Source organism: Neovison vison, chromosome 2, assembly GCF_020171115.1.
Source record: "Neovison vison isolate M4711 chromosome 2, ASM_NN_V1, whole genome shotgun sequence".
NCBI classification, from domain to species: Eukaryota; Metazoa; Chordata; class Mammalia; order Carnivora; family Mustelidae; genus Neogale; species Neogale vison.
The window spans coordinates 225,028,211-225,034,910 of NC_058092.1; the positions used below are offsets into that span (position 1 = coordinate 225,028,211).

The window sequence follows — 6,700 nt, forward strand, 5'->3', positions numbered from 1 at the left end:
CATTCTGCAATGAGTGAAAACAGCGTCAAATGCCACGTGAAAATCACTGCCAGAAGCGTTACATTAGTGTTAAAATTGAGTTAAAAAATTCTGAAGGGACCAACGGACCAACCATTAAAAGACCTGTATGTAACCCCTCTTTCTCTCTCTCTTTTTCTTCTTCTAATTTTTTTTTTTTTTTTTAAGATTTTATGTATTTAGGGACACCTGGGTGGCTCAGATGGTTAAGTGCCTGCCTCTGGCTCAGGTGATAATCTCCTGGTCCTGGGATGGAGCCCCAGGAGCCCCACGTCTGGCTCCTGGCTCAGCGGAGAGCCTGCTTCTCTCTCTCCCTCTGCCCCTCCACCCCTGGGCTCGCTGTCTCCGTCTCAAATGAATAAATAAAATCTTCATTAAAAAAAAAAAAGATTTTATTTATTTATTTGCCAGACAAAGAAAGAGAGCACAAGTAGGGGGAGCAGCCCACAGAGGGAAAAGAAGAAGCAGGCTCTCTGCTGCGCCACCGGCCCAATGCGGCTCCACGCAGAGCTGGGGCTGGATCCCAGGACCCTGGCAGATGCTCAACCCACTGAGCCACCCAGGCGCCCCTTTCTCTCCTTCTCTTAAAGAGATAATGTGAATGTCAGAACAGTAACTGCAGACAGACAGTGTCTACCACATTTAAAACACTGCCTGTGATGCAGGCATCAGGAGCTGTCCCCTGAGGGGAGCGCACGAGGAGTTAATCAGAGATGGGAAACAGAGGGAATGAATGGGATCCGAGGAGAATGTTCAACTTACCCCCAAGTAGAGTCTGGAAAAGGGAAGGAGCAGACCATCAGAGGACATGGTGTGGAAGAACGGAGTTATGTGTATTGGGAGATGACTGTGGAATACAAAATAGGAAGGTCAGGAGTCAGCAGGGGATGATAGACAACAAGGAGCTGAGAAGGGATTGGGGCTTATCTATAAATATATGCACACAGGTGCAGTATTATGCTGGAAAATGGCTAACCACTGGCCTTCCTGGGGTGGGGGTGGGGGGAGCCTTGATTTGTAATATTTGCATATCATGTGGTATAAATACTCCTACAGTGACTAGTTTCAAGCTATCGACGTGAAGGCTTTGAAGGCAGAGCCGGGAAGAGGTGTGCACGGCCGGGCCCTGCAAGGTGGAAGGTAAGGAAGGGGACATGACGAGGCCCGAGGAAACTCACGATCCTGAGGTGCCTCAGCGATGAGGGGTAACGAAGTCCGAAGAGCGGCTGGAGGGGAGTGACGGCTGAGGTCCCGAAGCCAGAGAGCGCGCACAGACACTAGAAGGACCCCTGCAGCTAGGAGGGTGACCGTGGAGACAGTTGTGGAGGCTGGAACTTGTGATCTAGGTCCCGAAGCCATAGAGGGCAGTGTGATGTTGTGCTCAAGGTCAGTGAATGTCAGAGGGAGATGTCGGGATGCTGTGCGCCATCGTCCATCGCAAGTTGCTGAGCATCTTCTACGGGCAGGTGCTGGGCGGACTCTCAAGACGTGTAAGACAGCGTTTCTATCCATTTAGTAGGGGACGAGGCCTGGACATGGGACATACAGCGTCATGTGACTGATACAGGTTAGGGATGCTATGGATTAGAAAATGAGGCCCTTAATATTCATAATAGGTACCACCTATCTGAGCCCTTAGAATGTGCCCAGCACTGTGTTAGGTACCTTACCTGCATTCCTTTTAACCTTCAGAACAGCATCCCATTTAACAGATGAGGAAATGGAATCAGAAATTTTAAATAACTTATCCAGATTCACACATCCGGCAAGTGGCAGAGTCAAGCTGGAAACCCACATCTTTCTAATGCCAAAAAGCCTGTCCCCCAGCCGCTGTGCATCCCAGCCCCCTCCCCCTTAAAGACAGGGCTCTGATGGAGATGGAGGAGAGTGTAATAGGAGATTTGGAGTTTCTTTTTAAAAAATTACTCAGCTTGCATATTCCTAAAGAGTCAATTCATGTTAAGAAATAATTTCCCTTGTGCTCGCATGTGACATGTATTTTTAGGATCTGCTGTTAGCAAGTGTATTTTTGTGTGATTGAGTGGGAGAGTGGGAAAGTTTTTGCAGAGCTGTTTAAACCAGAATGCAGGGGGCACAGCAGAGACTTTAAAATCTCTGTCATCTAACGTCTTGGAAAAACCACAAAGAGACGTGTTCTCAATTTATTATTCTGTGTACATCCCCAGATGAATGACTAGTTAAAGGTATTGTTAAAGCATTTTAAATGACCCACTTCCAGCAGCGAACAGAATCACTTGCTGTGCCAAGCCAACTGGCGTTTTTGAGATTATAAAACCACAAAGTGAGGAAAACGTTAAAACTGCTAAAGCAAAAATGATACACAATAATGGAGAAGGATAAAAACCGAGCTTTATTGTCTGCGTAGGCAGATGGCTGACCACTAGGTGGGCCTCGGTGTAATGTCCAGGGTAATTGGCTGCTGGGGTGTTTCTGGCGAGGAAACTTCAGACTTCAGCTCCGTACACAAAATCCTGGCGCATTCTTCCCTGTGCCCTGCTCTCTGCCTTCTCCTCACGACTAGATCTGACACTTGATCCAAGCAGGCAATTGCAAGCAGAAAGTTACCTTTATCTTCAAATGCTTTTCTGAAAATAATGACATGAAAAGTAATTAAGGACCGGATTTCCTCACCGCCACTCTCTTCTGCACGTACAATTATCCGCAGATATAAAATTGCCTGCTTTGATAATTATACCCTCCAAATGAGGGGCAAGTGGCTAATTATGCCCACATGTGGCCGATTGCACTCTCCATTAGCCAATTATGTGCACGATTATTTGTGCACATAAATAATTGTACTCATGGAAAATAGCCATCCTCCTTTCAAGTGCTCCTGCTTTGAGTGGCTGATGGAGTGATTGTCACGCTGGAAATGTCCTTGTTGGGAGTGAAAGAGTATCCGATACCAGGAAACGCACCAGTGACCAGAGCTTGCAGGTGGGCACTGAAGCAAATGGCAGTGGGGGTCCAGGAGAGCGGGAAGGACTCCTGGACTGCGGGACAGACTGTGGGACGGAAGGGAGAGTCTGGGGGTGAGGAAGTCTCCGCTTCCGAGGTTGGCGGAGCTGCTCAGGTGTGGTGACCTTGGGCAGGTTCATTAACCTTCCCTCGGTTCTACTGGTTCTGCACACACAATGAGAATGATAATAATGCCCAAGTCCCAGCTCTATTGTGGGATGGATCCGACAATTCAGGAGGGTTTGTCGTCTACTTCGGATAAAAGCACCACGTGACAGGAGGCATCAGGATATGAGTCAACACATTTCCACCTGCCAAGGAGGGGTAATGACCTCCTTAGCAAAGCAGGACCTTTGCTAAGGGAAAGGAGGTGTGATAAGAACAGGAAGCTTGATTCCCCAGGGCACTGATGAGACACCAGAGAATGACATACAGAATTCATTCATTCATTTGTTCATTCCTTCATTCATTCACCTCTTCAACAGACAAGAGTCAGCCTTTCACCTGGAGCTTCTCTGATGAGTAACGAGGGGAACTTCTACTTCACGCCTAAGAAATCTGGCGTGGGTTTTCACAGTTTGAATGACAGACAAACTCAGTGCCAGTGAATGTTGTGAGGTAGGGTCCCTTTTAACAACCCAAGAACTGTGGTTTTGATGCCAATGTTAATAAGTTACAGATGTCACAGTGTCGGGGGTAAGGCCAAGAGGCAAGTTTGTAGCTCTACTACCTGCCTGTGCTCCCATCTTCCATTTCACACATGATAGAAGGAAGTATTTGCCTCATGGGGGGAAGGAAGAAGATTCACAGAGGCAAATAGGCTAAGTTAGTTTTGAAAGAAGAGGTGTTTGCCATATGGGTGCGGCACGGGGGGATATGGTCGTATTATAGAAAACCGAGGCATAAAATAGCCTGTCTAGAGTTAAATGTGTGGACTGTGCACCAGACTCTGCCTGGGTTTGAATCCTGGCTGTGTGATATTAATCAAGTTACTTAACCTCTCTGCGTTTCTGTCCATTCTTATAAAATGGGGATTCTAATAGACTTGTGTCATACAGTTTTGTAAGGGTCCAATTAGTGCTTATGTAAATAGAAGTATTTAGAACAATGACTAACGCAGAGGAAGCACTGTCTGCCATTACTTTAATTACTAGACTAAAAATAACCCAAAAATCCCATCTAAGAAAAGTAATGCTAGTGGTTCTCAATCTTCAGTATATCCAAAACTCACATGTGTGACTTAGCAAATAAAGCAGACTCCTGGATTCCCGCCTCAGAGATGCTCCCTCACTAGGCTGGGCTCGAGTCCAGGCGTCTTCACTTCAAACAAGCCTCTCCCCAGTCCTGCCCCAAGTGATTCCGGGGCAGGTGACCTGCGGACCAGGCTTTGAGAAATAGAATCACACAGAAGTGGCCCCTGACCACAGCCCATTCCTTACCCGGGGGATTTCTGCTAACAAGAGCCTCTGCGGGAACGGGCGGCGGGAGCCCAGAGCGGCAAGCGCGGGTCCCCTCCGAGGCAGCAGCGTGTGTGCTGCGTGGTCCAAGGGGCCCACTAGCAGCTGCCTTCTGTAACTCTTCTGTAAACTCAGCAGGCGGGATTTAAAAAAAAAAATTAATATTTTTATGATGAGACAAATCTCGTGTCTCTTAATTCTGTAAATGCGGAAACTAAAGTGTAAACATCTGCACTTAGGAGAACGAGTTTCCAAGCCAGAGGCTCCCAGCTCCGGGTGATCCCCAGCAGTGGGAACGCAGGTGGACTTGCCCAGAGTGCAAAATACGGACCTGTGGCTGCGGGCGCCACACTGGCCAGAAAGAACCGGTTCTGCCTATGGTGCGTGCATGCTTAAGGTAAGCGCTTCTTCACAATGCTGGTTTTGAAAGCCCGGCTTCCCTAAATAGGAACATTCTAATGGTAGCAAAAATGAAAACGTCTTCTGGATTGAAAAGGGACCCACGGCATAACGGTTATCACACGCCCCTCTCCCTGGGTGATGAGAGGCTGCCTGGCTGGCCTCCAACCCCAGGGTCCAGATGCTGAAGCAATTATAGACAAGATCGCAGGCCTACCGGACACTTCTCAGAAATATGTTGTTGGCATAAAAAGAAATATTGATTCCTGAAAATAAAAATGTTATGCTTAAATACTACCCCCCAAAAAAAGAAATTTGCTTTCTTCATATCTACATATTGAACCTTCATGAAGACACGTTCCCCTAAAAACCCACTAGTGTCGGAATGTATGTTGTCCTTTGTGATGCATGCACACAGATCTCGGAGACCCGGTCAGGACCCGCAGATAGTGAAGGTCATCCGCTCCCTGTCTAAAGCCTGAGCCCTCTGCGTCACAGCCCTAAGCACAGCCTCTCCCCTCTGCTGGAGGGCGGGTTCAGCGGCCAGCTGTGCTCAGCTCTGCTCTAGCAGACATTTCCATCCTTGGCTTCCAGATGAGGCCATCAGGGGCGTGCTTATCTGGAAAGAGCCAGTCAGGCCGGAGGGAGGGATTGAATCTAACAAGAGGATGTGTGATAAAGATCATCGTGAAGCTGAACTCCAGACTGGAGGAATTGAGCACCACATTTTTGAGAACAACGGAGATGAGCTTTGGTGGTTGGGCACTTCATCTGCCAGAGCAGCCGTTCCATCTGGATGGCTCCAACTGCTGGAAAGTTCTTCCCCACATCGTGCCCATGTACCTTCAGTCCATTCTTGCCGTGGTGCTTGCTTGCCCCGGCTTGCTCACCCCGGCTTCCCCTATCTCTCCCTTTTGTATTCCCCTTCTGGCTTACCCCCCTCCTCCTGACTAATGAGTGCCAGTCACCCTGGGGCGTTTTTTGGGGTCCTTAATGGACTAAACCCATTCCTGCATCCAAGTCCTTACACCTGCTGTCCTACCTCTTGGCAAAGCTGCCTCCTTCCCGCCCTTCAGGACTCAGCTCCGATGCCTCCTTGCCCAGTGTCGGCTTCCTCCCCCTGTTCCTCTCACTCTCTGTACCCTGTTAACTCCCTTCTAGCACTCAACAACATTTATACTTATTTAAAAATAGAGCTATTTGTACACTCTCTCTCTGGTCCCCCTCCTTCACTGCAAGTCTTCATAAGCTAATCCTTAAAACCCAGTTAATAGATAGATATTAGACAATTATATATCATTTTCAGTCCATCCTGAGTTGATAAATATATTTTAATGTATTAGGCATGAAGAGAGCAAAGATATTTGTTCTCCTGTTCTTACCTAGGGATGTATCTAAAAAAGATTTAAAGTAGGGGCGCCTGGGTGGCTCAGTGGGTTAAAGCCTCTGCCTTCGGCTCAGGTCATGATCCCAGGGTCCTGGGAGGGAGCCTGGCATCGGGCTCTCTGCTTGGCAGGAAGCCTGCTTTCTCCTCTCTCTCTCTCTCTGCCTGCCTCTCTGCCGACTTGTGATCTCTATCTGTCAAATAAATAAATTAAATCTTAAAAAAAAAAAAAAGATTTAAAGTAGACATTTTGGGGGCCAAATAAGTGTGGTGACGAGACGATATTCTGCTCCTAAATACTCAGCTCCTCCAGCTCCCTGTCCCTGCATGGGCATGTCAGGCCTCGGGTCCCTTTCAGACCATGTGGTCTCTGGAGCTGTGGCTCTCCAGGGCTGGCAGGCAGAATTCTGCTTGCACAGGACTGGGTCAACCCTGACCTGGTCTGCAGGCCAGAGCTGTCAGA

General features: G+C 48.1%; 1 long non-coding RNA gene across 2 annotated transcripts; it reads left to right on the top strand.

Moving 5' to 3' along the window:
- The first annotated feature begins 561 nt into the window (after positions 1 to 561).
- On the top strand, positions 562 to 5,667 carry LOC122899016. 2 transcript variants are annotated; one of them, XR_006383083.1, is made up of 3 exons: positions 562 to 1,158; positions 4,694 to 4,851; positions 5,448 to 5,667. It is a non-coding gene; the product is annotated as an uncharacterized LOC122899016 (long non-coding RNA). The 2 variants fall into 2 exon arrangements; XR_006383082.1 differs by lacking the exons at positions 562 to 1,158; positions 5,448 to 5,667 and adding an exon at positions 2,955 to 3,615 and having other exon boundaries at positions 4,694 to 4,852.
- The last annotated feature ends 1,033 nt before the right edge of the window (positions 5,668 to 6,700 follow it).